General features: G+C 41.5%; 1 long non-coding RNA gene across 4 annotated transcripts in view; it reads right to left on the bottom strand.

Annotated features, from left to right (window-relative positions):
• Nucleotides 1-13,225, bottom strand: part of LOC103350940 (uncharacterized) — a 63,860-nt gene extending 50,635 nt beyond the window's left edge. For all 4 annotated transcript variants that reach the window (XR_011381497.1, XR_011381498.1, XR_007909683.2 and 1 more), the window contains exons 1-2: nt 7,204-13,225; nt 6,919-7,016 (exon numbers count right to left, since the gene is read on the bottom strand). This is a non-coding gene — a long non-coding RNA (uncharacterized lncRNA). The remainder of the gene's footprint in view (nt 1-6,918; nt 7,017-7,203) is intronic.
• Nucleotides 13,226-13,603: the final 378 nt, after the last annotated feature.

Raw genomic sequence — 13,603 nt, 5'->3', positions numbered from 1 at the left:
GCCAGCCAGCTTGCTCTGATTGATCTTAGTTTTCCATTTCAGTTTTTCCAGAAGAATTTTATCACTTAACTAGTTATGTATACATATACCGTTCAGCTTATTGTTCAAAAGAATCATTACTTTACCTATGTGTCTCCCACACGCCTCTCTATGGGAAGCACTGTGCCATTTGTCTACTTCTTGAGACAAGATTTTCTCACACATCTTGTTTACAGAGGTAGAGCCTGACGATATCAAGAGCAAATGGCAGTTTTTATTGCACCTCTTATCTTGCTACCTTACTGCAATCCAGGAACGAAAAACAACCAATACGGCACAGGTCAAGAAAGCCGAGAACATGGGGGTAGGCCAGGGCAGTCAGGCAAACTGAGCACCTGTTCTACTAGCAGTAAGTGAGGGGCAGGAGTTATTTAAGTAGTACTTGACACACATGGTGTGAGGGAGGGATCAAGTGAAGTTTATATGACCTTTAGTTGTGTTGTTTTGTTTTGTTTTGTTTTGTTTTTGCCAGGCAGAGTTAGACAGTGAGAGAGAGAGAGAAAGTGAGAGAGAGAGAGAGAGTTATAGACAGTGGGAGAGGGACAGAGAGAAAGGTCTTCCTTTGGTTCACTCCCTTAATGGCCGCTATGGCTGGCGCTGCACCGATCCGAAGCCAGGAGCCAGGTACTTCCTCCCAGTCTCCCATGCGGGTGCAGGAACCCAAGCACTTTGGGCCATTCTCCACTGCCCTCCCGGGCCACAGCAAAGAGCTGGACTGGAAGAGGAGCAACCGGGACTAGTACCCGGCACCCCAAATGGGACTAGAACCCGGGGTGCCAGCGCCGCAGGCAGAGGATTAGCCAAGTGAACCATGGTGCCGGCCAACCTTTAGTTTTAATTTGAGGAAAAATAGAAAAAAATCCTTTCAACTACTATTTGAGAACTATAAAACTTTTAACCACAAGTCCCAGAAGTTTTTTTTTTTCTAATTAAATACTATATTTGCTTCAGCTTAGCAAAGGAACAAGTCTCATTAAACACACAAAACGTAGGTTATGATAAAATATCTAAGCAAGAATTAATTATTTCCCAAGTATATCACCTTGACGCCTTTCCTTTTTTGTAAAACAAATTGGACATCTTCACATACATAGTTAAGATTTCAGATGCTTGGACTTATTTCTGGTGTTTCTGTTCTGTTCCATTGGTCTATCCATCTGTTTTTGTACCAGTACCAGGCTGTTTTGATTATAACTGCCTTGTGGTATGTCTTGAAATCTGGTATTGTGATGCCTCCAGCTTTGTTTTTGTTGTATAAAATTGCTTTAGCTATTCAAGGTCTCCTGTGTTTCCAGATGAATTTCAGCATTATTTTTTCTATGTCTGAGAAGGATGTCTTTGGCATTTTGATTGGTATAGCAGAAATCAACCCAAGCATCTACAACCAACTTACATTTGACCAAGGAGCTAAAACCAATCCCTGGAGCAAGGGCAGTCTTTTCAACAAATGATGCTGGGAAAAATGGATTTCCACATGCAGAAATATGAAGCAGGATCCGTTCCTTAAACCTTACACAAAAATCCATTCAAAATAGATTAAAGACCTAACCTACGACCTGATACCATAAAATTATTAGAGAACACTGGGGAAACCCTTCAAGACATTGGCACAGGCAAAGCGTTCTTGGAAAGGACAAGTGGGATTACATCAAATTGAGAACCTTCTGTACTGCAAAAGAAACACTCAGGAAAGTGAAGAGGCAACTGATAAAATGAGAGAAATTATTTGCAAACTATACGACTGATAAAGGACTCCCAAGGGTTACTGTTGTCCCGTCTCCTGTTTGGTGCCCTCTTTCCAGCCTGCTCATCGCTGCAGTCCCTTACATCTCTGCAACATATGCGTTCACAATTCTGTTACTGTGACAGTGACATCCTGCAATGATTTAGTTTTTTTTTTTTTTTTTTTTTTTTTTTTTTTTTTTGCCAGGCAGAGTGGACAGTGAGAGAGAGAGACAGAGAGAAAGGTCTTCCTTTTTGCCGTTGGTTCACCCTCCAATGGCCGGCCAGCGCACTGCGCTGATCCGATGGCAGGAGCCAGGTGCTTCTCCTGGTCTCCCATGGGGTGCAGGGCCCAAGCACTTGGGCCATCCTCCACTGCCTTCACGGGCCACAGCAGAGAGCTGGCCTGGAAGAGGGGCAACCGGGACAGAATCCGGCGCCCCAACCGGGACTAGAACCCGGTGTGCCAGCGCCACAAGGCGGAGGATTAGCCTAGTGAGCTGCGGCGCCGGCCATGATTTAGTTTTGTTAAAAATCATTTCCTGTACACTCTGTTTAAACCCAGCTGTTTGTTTCCTCTACAAAATCTTGACTGACTTATAACTGAAATCTTTCTGAGACAGATATCATCTCTTAGTCACATTTAAATTTCCTATTCATCTTCTTTTCTTGGATTTTTTCAGTCATTCAACAAATACTTATTGAGTACCTTCTGTGTGCCTGGAATTGTTCAAGTATCACAGATACAGCAGTGAACAAAACCTCTGCCCTCACAGAACTCACATCCCAGTGGGGAGACAGACATTAAACACAATAAACTATACACACACACACACATACTACCATCCAGAACAAACCCCTCTCCATTTGGAATAATATCTCTTTCCATTCTTTTGGAATAGCTGGCATAGGCTATCTGATTGGATTAGGGTTCTTCAGACATCGATCATCTTGAATGTTTTTTTTTTTTTTATAGCATAGCTTGGAGCTACATCTACACAACTGTCAATGAAAATGCATACATAACATTTTACCTTATCAGGCCAGTATGTCATAACCTCATGACCTAAAGTCCCAACTCCCTTTTATCTAATTTTTATCATTACAACATATTTACTAAAGCAAAAGGGTTCAGTTGACCTAAAATTTGACCTTGTGTTATACTATAACCATTTTAATGAAGAAAGAGTTGAATAGTTTGTATTACTTTTTATAATAATGGGCAACTGATGGAAAAGTAGTTACACATGAATTTCCAATTGCAATGTTTTCATTAGTTTTCCTGTGATTTTTTTAACTTTTGTCAACTAAAATTTCATTGTGACTTTTATATTTCATTTAGAGTGCTTTTTTCTTGATTAAAGATAGAAAACTTATTTATATAATATATGATGTAAATAGTCTTCCTAGATTTTGTGTTCAAAATCCCTGAGAAGCAAAGTTACTGGAGGGTTGGCCTGATGGATTTTTTGAAGCATTTTCATTACATAATAATTTCCTTGCAAGTGGTTCTTCCATGAGATTGCTTCTCTTCTAGTGGCTCCTCATTCCTCGGGCTTTTTGGGCACATCTTCACCTGTGGGTTGCAGAAGATGCTACGTGACTTTAAGGAGGAGAGAGAAGCCAGAAAACAAGGTTTTCCACTGAGCACTCTACCAGGTGCCACACAGGAGGCTTTTGATGTGATGTTGTTACTGCTTAGAATCCTATAAACTAATGGGGATGATCATCCCAAATGGCTGGATGTTGGAGGAAAACGGGGGGCCAACTTGTGGATTACACGTAGCTCTGTGTCCAAAAATTGCCAGGTCTCGGAGCCGGGAGTGTCTCAGACATCCTACACGACTGGAAGCAACCTACTCGTCTCCTCCCTCACCTTGAGTTTTGTATCTCTGTCATTCATGTGGAATTTACTGAATTCTGCCTGATATTGAATAGTTCTGCAAGTTGAAACCCCAGGTGGGCTGGGGGTCATAGTTTGTATTTCTCCCACCCGCCTTGCCCTGTAATTTATATATTTAACTAGTTGTTGATATCAAAAAAGGAGCAAGTAATTAAACTTTGAGATGTTGCTACACAATTTATGGCTAACTAAATATTCTACAGGATGAGTATCCCTAATTGGAAATTCTGAAATTTGAAAAGTTGCAAAATCAGAAAACTTTTGGGCATTAGCATGACGCCACAAATAGAAAATTTTACATCCTGATACTTTGTTTCTTGTACAAAAGTAATGAAGATATTGTATAAAATTCCCTGCAGGCTGTATGTATAAGGTGTATATGCAACATAAATAAATTCTGAGTTTATATTTGGATCCTCTCCCAAGATATCTCACTATGTATAAGCAGATATACCAAAACCCAAAAACATCCCAAATCCAAAACACTCCTGGTTCCAAGCAGTTTGGAGAAGGGATGCCCAATCTGCATCTACTTACCTACCCTCCTAGTAATCCACATACAAATATAGAAAATTATCTTTAAGGGGCCAGTGTTGTGGTGCAGCAGGTTAAGTGACTGCTGTGACATCAGCATCCCACATAGAGTGCCGACTTGAGTCCTGGCCACTCCACTTCCAAACCAGCTTCCTGCCGATGCATCTAGGAAGGCAGTAGTTGAGGGCCCCTGCCATCCACGTGGGAGACCCAGATGGAACTTCTGTCTCCTGGCTTCAGCCTGATCCAGCCCCAGTTGTTGAAGACATTTGGGGAATGAACCAGCGGATGGAAGATCTCTCCCTTGCTCTCTGAATGCTCTGCCTTTCAAATAAATAAATCTTTTTTTTAAGTTAAGTTTATTTCTAAAAGGAAGAAAAGAAAAATATCCTTAGAATTTTGAATTCCATAATACATGCATATTCTCTCAGGTGGTTTTGCCAGAGTCTCTGCAGTGAAGGTCAGTGTTCTGCCTTTGATTATAAACCACTGTACTTTCTGAGGACTAATGGCACAGGAGTTAATTTTGTAATTTCCAGGTGTTTCCATATTCATTTAGAAGTGAAATTCATTTAAATATTGAAGCTCTGATTGAGACAACTTGGCAGCTTTTGTGGGAAAGAAGTCCAAAAGAAAAGCTTCTATTGATAGCAACAGAAAACTACACTTCCGGTATATTATCCTTTTTAATTACTCAGTAAGATTGCCTTCCTTGAAGGTAAACCAAATACCATCTCATACATGCAAATGTCTCTTCTAACCTGAAGCAGCACATTGGGTGAGAAATACTGCTCGTTCTGTAGGTAGCTCTGAGTAATTACAGGAATTGAGTTCTCCAGTCGTATAAAGCTGTCTTGCAGTATTATTTTTTAAGAATTATATACTTACTCTTTGAAATGTAGAATCATAGAGACAGAGAGAGAGAGAGAGGGAGGGAGAGACAGAAGGAAGGATAGAGGGAGGGAGGGAGGGAGGAAGGAAGGTGGAGAGAGGGGAAATATTCTATCATCTGGTTCATTTCCCAAGTGCCTACAACAGCCAGGGTTAGTCCAGGATGAAGCCAGGAGCCAAGAATTTAGTTCGAGTCTTCCACAGTTTGGCAGGAACCCAAGCACTTGGGTCATCATCTGCTGCCTCCCAGGTGCATTAGTGAAAAGCTGAATTGGAGGTGCAAAGCTACTGGTTTTCAAACTAAGCACTCCAGTATGGGAAGTGGTTGTTCCAAGAGGTGGTTTAACTTGCTGTTGCATGATGCCTGCCTTTTTTTTTTCTTTTAATAAAAAGACTTATTAAAATCTTACAATAAAAAGGTGCTATTTTACAGTTCTAATAGACTTTTTAGTGTTTATTCCTAATTTACTAAAATCTTTTTTTCTCCGAAAAAAACTTTTGTTTAAGGAGTACAAATTTCATAAGTACAACTTTAGGAATATAGTGATTCTTCCCACCATACCCACCCTCCCACCCCCACTCCCACCCTACTTCCTCCTCCCTCTCCCATTCCTAGTCCCATTCTCCATTAAGAAAAACAAACAAACAAACCTGTTCCTCAACAGTCAAGACAAGGGCTGTTCAAGTCATTGCTTTTTTTTTTTTTTTTTTTTTTTTTTTTTTTTTTTTTGACAGGCAGAATTAGACAGTGAAAGAGAGAGAGACAGTGAGAAAGGTCTTCCTTCCGTTGGTTCACCCCCCAAATGGCCGCTGCGGCCGGCGTGCTGCCCCGATTCAAAGCCAGGAACCAGGTGCTTCCTCCTGGTCTCCCATGGGGTGCAGGGCCCAAGCACTTGGGCCATCCTCCACTGCACTCCTGGGCCACAGCAGAGAGCTGGACAGGAAGAAGAGCAACTGGGACAGAATCCGGCACCCCGACCGGGACTAGAACCCTGGGTGCCAGGGCCGCAGGCAGAGGATTAGCCAAGTGAGCCATGGCCCGGCCAAGTCATTGCTTCTTAAAGTGTGAATTTCACTTCTACAGATTTCCTTTTAGGTGCTCTATTAGTTATCACAGATCAGGGAGAACATATGGTATTTGTCCCTTTGGGACTGGCTGATTTCACTAAGTATGATGTTTTCCAGATTCATCCATTTTGTTGCAAATGACTGGATTTTTCTTTTCTTTTCTTTTTTTTACTGCTGTGTAGTATTCCATAGAGTAAATATCCCATAATTTCTTTACCCAGTCTTTATTGACAGGCATTTAGGTTAATTTCAAGTCTTAGTTATTGTGAATTGAGCCTCAGTAAACATGGGGGTGCAGATAACTCTTTTATTTTCTGATTTCTTGGGAGTGTGTAATAAATGTGCAATCAATTTAATGTTTATGAAAACTGACTGAAAACCAAAGTGTAGATATATTTATTTCATAAATAGGTCTAATAAATGTCTATTATAAGGAGATGGTTCTTTATAAGGAAAGCTTTTGAAGGCATATTAGACATGTTAGTTCCAAGAAAGCCTAAGGAAGTATCAGGAAGGTGGCGAATAAACAGGAAGCAAACCAACCACCTCTCTTATGAGGGTCTGCCCCTAAGGGGAATATAAGCAAACTTTCAAATCTAAAACTAATGCATGGCTGGTCATCCAATGAGTGTCCTTTGCTTAACTGGGCTTTTAGTTTACATGATATGTGGTAATTATGCAAAATCAGAAAAAGAGAGGGAAATACACACTTTCATATTCTCTTGTCTGTGTTAGACAACGTCACATGTAATTGGTCTTACCTGTTTCTCATTTCCTCTCTCCTCTTCATTTCTAAGGACACAGCCACTTTGTGGTTCTAGATATTTTGTTATTCTTTGTCAGCATCTCCCCCTCTGTTCTGGTTAACATAAAACATTTTCAATGAAATCAGCAGACAAGTACAGTTAACAGTTTGTTTACTCCCAGGAGCCCAAGGTTTTAATTTAAGAATGGTTGACCAAAAGATAGACAACAGGACAAGAGGATCATGACCACTCTATCCCCCAGTGGACCAGGGATAAGAAGGGGAGTGAGAATGCGCATACCTTGAACACTTAAATATTCCATGCGATAGTTTAGGCACTTTCCATAGTAGCTCTATGAGTTAGGGGTCACCATTTCCATTTTACAGGTAAGACAACTGAGGACCAGTCTCATCTGAATCTAAAGTCTATGTGACCCTTTAGGCCAACCATCCTCTTGGATGTTGGGAGCACATTAGGGTCTATGTTTAAGTGTGGAGTGAGCTGCAATAAATGGAGAAACAAGACAGAGTGGAGATGGTGTGCAGAATGAATAACTGTGCTCATTTGCAGTAAGCAGTAGTCAATAGTTAAATTGTGAATATTTAACCAGTAAATATTTCTCTTTTTTTCTTTTTTTTTTTTATTTGACAGGTAGAGTTACAGACAGTGAGAGAGAGAGAGAGAGAGAGAGAGAGGTCTTCCTTCCATTGGTTCACTCCCCAAATGGCTACAACAGCCGGAGCTACACCGATCCGAAGCCAGGAGCCAGGTGCTTCTTCCTGGTCTCCCAGCAGGTGCAGTGGCCCAAGCACTTGGGCCATCCTCCACTGCCTTCCCCGGGCCATAGCAGAGAGCTGGACTGGAAGAGGAGCAACCGGGACTAGAACCCGGCACCCATATGGGATGCCGGCGCCTCAGGCAGAGGATTAACCAAGTGAGCCATGGCGCCAGCCCAACATTAATATTTCACACTGCCCCTGAAATACCTGAGAGTATTCTAGGTCCTATGAATATAAAGGTGAAAAAGGCATGGTCCCAGATTTCACACAACTCATTGCTTAGCAAGAAAGTCAAATAAGGATGAGATTTAGCCTAGTGTGAAGATGCCTGCATACCATATTGGAGTACCTGGGTTCAGTTCTCAGCTGTGACTTTTGACTTCAACTTCTTGCTAATGCAGAACTTGGGAGGCAGTGGTGATGGCTCAAGTAATTAGGTTCCTGCCACCCATATGAGAGACCTGGGTTGAGTTCCCAGCACCAGACTTTTCTCTTGGCCATTTCTGGCATTTAGGAAGTGAGCCCTACAGATGGGACTGCTCTCTCTCTCTCTCTCTCTCTCTTTCTCTCTCTCCACACACGCACGCACACACACACACACACACAAGAAACAAAAATATCCTTCTTTAACATATTAGAACACCTTTAAAAAACCAAATCAATAGATAATCAAATCAATCCATCAGTCAACACCAATTTGTGCAAGTTATGCAGGAGGATGTCAAAAAGTTTATGAAAAATTGAATTAAAGAATAAGTTTAGGGGGCATTGTGGCACAGTGAGTTAAGTCTCCACTCATGACACCAGCCCACCAGCATCCCTCATGGGTGTTGGTTTGAATTCCACCTGTTTACTTCCAAGCCAGCTCCCTGCTAATGCACTTGGGAAAGCAGAGAATGGCCCAAGTCCTTGGGCTCCTGCACTCATGTGGGAGACATGGATGGAGTTCCACTCTCCTGGCTTTGGCCTGGCCCAGCCCTGGTCACTGAAACCTTTTGGGAAGTGAATCAGCTGATGGAAGATCAACTCCGTCTGTCTGTCTGTCTCTCTCTCTCTGTCTTTCCCTATCTCTTTGTAACTGTCTTGCAAATAAATAAATAAATAAACCCTTAAAAAAGAAAGTTAATTTGGGGGCAAAAATTTTGAAATCTGTGTGTGCTTTTATCATAGTTGCATTTTTCATGACCTTTTGTTAGGTCCCTCATCCTTGAGAGCGAACCAATTAACAAAGGAGTCTCAGTTTTGCAGGATAAGTAAGTGTAATAATGTTATATTACACTTGCTAACATTGTATTGTATGCTTGAGATCTTCGAAGATCTTAAATGTTCTCATCACAAAAGAAAACATAAAAAGGTGTCTGTGAGGTGATGGATATGTAAATGACCTTGACTGTGACAAGCACTGCACAGTGCACACGTGTATTAAAACATCATGTTGTACACTATAAACATACATAATTTTTATTTTTCAATGATACTAAAATAAAGCTAAGAAAAATATAAATAAGAAAACACAATCTAAAAACTCAAATTCACCAATGAATTATCATAAAGTACAGCCTAAGGTGATCACAGAAGGCTTAACAAAAACTAACAGAAAGAAAACAAAATAAAAGTAAGAATCCATCATGTGTATATAATAGTAAAAGCTCTTCCAGGTCTGGCATGCTGGGAGCTTAGACTTCTCTGGAAGATGACAGGCAATCATTATTTCAGGCACAGAAGTGCCTTTCCAAAAGGAAGGTAGCTTGGAGGATGCATTTACGTAAGGCCATACAACAGGCGGCAGGACCTTTCCTACTGTGTTGAGACTGAAAGGTCTGAACCGGGGAAGTAAAAGTGAAAAGTGAAAGGAAGACATAGATTTCAAAGGTACCTAAGACAAAGAGTGTGTAGGACTAGGACGGTCATTTGGTATTGAGGACGAAGAAGAACTTTTGGATGCTTCCTAGGCTTAGACAACTGGGTGGTAACAGGGATCAGGTAGCAGAGGAATAGAGGAAGAGGAGGCTTGGGAGCTGGGGGAACAATGAGCTCGGTTTAGAACATATTGAACCTGAAGAGTCTCCAAGTTGGCAGGGCTGGGAACCCCGACAGGCAACTGCATAAATATGTCTGGACTCAGGAGAGGGGTTGAAGCTGGTGCACAAATATGAGTGGGAGATAAAATGATACAGAATAAGAAAAGGAGTAGAGGAAGCATCCTGAATACCTTTTGCAAGATAGCAAAAGGGTTGAAAAAGAGAGAACATGTCCAGAAACAAAGTGACATGGATTAAATGAGGTAAAGATGAGAGTGCTTCAAAATGTTCCAGAAAAATATTAACATCAAACATCAGAGCAAAACAACCCATGCTGTCAAACGATGTGCCTACTAATATTCACGAGTTTACCAAACAGCTTCCTACCAGAAGGATTGCTCAGAAAATTTAGGATTAAGAACCATACTGCTCAATAAGAAAAATAAGGTGTTGAGAAAAGCTAAGAATTGCAAGGATCAAAAATTAAGGCTGGGGGCCAGAGCTGTGGTATAGCAGGTAAAGATGCCACCTGAAGCACCGGCATCCCATATGGACACCGGTTCGCGTCCCAGCTGTTCCACTTCTGATCCAGCTCTCTGCTATGGCCTGGGAAAGCAATGGAAGATGGCCCAAGTCCTTGGACCCCTGCACCCGCTTGGGAGACCCAGAGGAAGCTCCTGGCTCCTGGCTTCAGATGAGCACAGCTCTGGCTGTTGCAGCCATTTGGGGAGTGAACTAGCGGATGGAAGACTTTCTCCTCTCTCTCTCTCTTTCTCTCTCTCTCTCTCTGCCTAACTCTGCCTTTCAAATAAATAAATAAATCTTAAAAAAAAATTAAGGCTGGCTGACTGTTGTGTTGAGAACCAGAAGAAAAACTGAAATCTGCCTGAAGGGTGATATGTACAATGGGACTGTGTGGACACTCATCAGCCAAGTGGCCTGTCCTCCCCTTATCAAGAGAATAGGAGGCAAATCTTCTCCAGGACCACATGTAAAAGGAGACGTCTGCCCCAAATCCAGCCAATGTTTTGACTGGCCCATGATAATCATCTCTCGTGAACATGCTCTGACAGGCAGAGATTTTATTTGACTTTTGTTAGGCTTTTGAACTAAAATATTTTTTAATTAGAACCATATATAGGCAAATAAGAAACCAAAGTCACCCATGTAAACTCCAGCTACTGCTGAGGAGGTAACAAAGAAAAAGCATGAAAGAAAGCAGAGCAATTAAAGAAAATATTATGCATGTAGAGAGAGAGAAGGAGAGCAAGAAGGTCCTATTTGGAACTGACTTTTAGCAGTAACATACTGTTTTAAAAGCATAAAAGGTAGATATAAGACAAAAGAATATTATAAACCTTTTCAGAAGCAATAACTGAGACCATTTGTATAAAATGTTACATAAATATTGTATACATATTCAAAAAGTCCATGGAAAATTGAACTAAAAGAAAATGCACATTTTCCACAAACTTTTTGAAGTCCTCAGTATAAATATGCATGATATTTCTAAAGAAGAATGCTGAAGCTTGAATCTTTAGCTCTATTATTCAGTTCTTATTTCAAAGAAACATGACAGGTGGTAGTTAAGTTTCAGCACATAGTTCTGGAGACTTGTAAATATAATTTATTTATCTTTGTTGGCTCCTACTTAGAGTTTCTTCAATTATCCCAAGGGTCAGAGGCTCTGAGTTCTAATATCCACTGGAAATTGACTGGCAACATGGAATCAAAGGAAGACAGCAGAGAGCCCATTGGATTTGTGGTGTGGTTATTCTGCAGTTTTTCCATGTCAGGCTCTGACCAGTGTTTACTTCCATGATGGTACCAGATACAGAAGAAAAGAAAGGTACCACACTGGGAATATTTACATATTACATGTTGATGGACAGACAACACCCACCCCAAATGTTCTTCTCTATATCCTCTCTCTCTCATATATTAGAAGTTTATGGAAGGAAGGAAGGGGGGAGGGAAAAGGCCCCCATAGAGCAAGGAGTCATGATTTTCCATGGGACAAGGACTAGGGTAGGGGCAGGTCTTCTCTCTGCCCACACACAGGATGTCTTATATTTCTTCACCTGACACCTGAACACTGACTACACCAGCTTAACCCACAGCACATTTCAATTACTTGGAACCCCTGTGTGTTCCTCCCAGCTCATCCACCCTTTTGCACCCTGAAAAGCAACAGCTTTTTGAATATAGGATTAATGGTTCCCTTGCAAAATGAATTTCTCTGGAGAATAAGGGGCTCAGTTAGTGCTAACCCTGAAGGCACTCTGGCACTATGATATGGGAATGTGGCATCCCAAGCAGTGACTTAAGTACATGCTAAATGCCCCTCCGTGTATTTTTAAGTAATTTTAAGGCATCTTTATGTCCTAGCCCAGACATACAATTCTTTTGTCACTTAATGTTTTTTCCCTTTGACAATGTTCACTTCTTTAACATCTTGGAGAATTAAGGAAGACCATCCAAAGGACGTATTTCTTTCTTTTTAAAAATATTTACATGCCAGTGCCGCGGCTCACTAGGCTAATCCTCCGCCTTGCGGCACCGGCACACCGGGTTCTAGTCCCGGTCAGGGCACCGGATTCTGTCCCGGTTGCCCCTCTTCCAAGTCAGCTCTCTGCTGTGGCCAGGGAGTGCAGTGGAGGATGGCCCTGCACCCCATGGGAGACCAGGAGAAGTACCTGGCTCCTGCCATCAGATCAGCGCGGTGCGCCGGCCGCAGCGGCCATTAGAGGGTGAACCAACGGCAAAGGAAGACCTTTCTCTCTGTCTCTCTCTCTCTCACTGTCCACTCTGCCTGGCAAAAAATAAAAAAATAAAAATAAATAAATAAAAAATAGGAAATATTTACTTATTTGTTTGAAAGTCAGAGAGGGAGAAAGATCTTCCATCTACAGATTCACTCCCCAAATGCCCACAACAGCCATGGTTGGGCTAGGCTAAAGCCAGGAGCCCAGGAGCCTGGAACTCAGTTAGGGTCTCCCACATAGGTGGGACCCAGGCACTTGAGCCATCACCTGCTGCATCCCAGAATGAGAATTAGCAGGAAGCTGGAATCAGAAGCAGAGCCAGGACTTGAACCCAGGCGCTCAGTAATGGGATGCCAGAGTCCCAAGCAGGGTCTTAACTGCTAAGCCAGATGCCTGCCACCAGTGGTGGTATTTCAGTGACAGCTATGTCGGAAGCCATAGTACTTTAAGTAAATGTACACCAATAAATTCCCAAAGGCCTTGTCTTGTGTGGGTGTTGGGGAGTGTTGGGGGAAAATTGAAGGAATACACAGGAACACATTCCATCATTTTAGATTCTCTTGAAAACTAAGAAAAATTGGGTCATCGAGATACAGAAATTTCCATCAGAAGCACCTGAGCTCTCGGTCTTTTTTCTTTGATTTAGCTTCTTCCTTTTTCCTGCACGAAAGCATATTTTGCCTTGGCTCATTTATATCTCTACCGTCTGCTTTTTTCTTTGCTTTTTATGGAGACAGTAAAGGGAAGTACATTAAAAAAAAAATCTAGCTGTTTAAAACACCAAAGATCCTAGCAGTGGAAGACAGCTTTTACTAAATTGAACATAAAAGCCAGCACAGAAAGGCAAACCACGCACGCACAGTTGAGAACAACTCGCAGCATATGTGCATATCTGCCCATAATTTGCTTTGTGCAGCCCTGCTTAAATCTAAAAAGAAACCCTGAGATTAATTTATTATAGTGGAAAGTCAAACTATTATTCTTACCTAAAAAAGGTTCACTTCATTTCTAGAAATACAGTGAGGAATGTGTACTCCTTTTTAAAAAGGAATTGCATTGATTTTGTTTCCTTCAAACTCTAGACATTGTTTTATTTTTCACTATAAGCCGAAAGCTGTCATATTTTTAAAACACA

The sequence above is a fragment of the Oryctolagus cuniculus genome, chromosome 13 (assembly GCF_964237555.1).
Source record: "Oryctolagus cuniculus chromosome 13, mOryCun1.1, whole genome shotgun sequence".
NCBI lineage: Eukaryota > Metazoa > Chordata > Mammalia > Lagomorpha > Leporidae > Oryctolagus > Oryctolagus cuniculus.
This window is presented reverse-complemented; position numbering and strand designations above follow the sequence as displayed.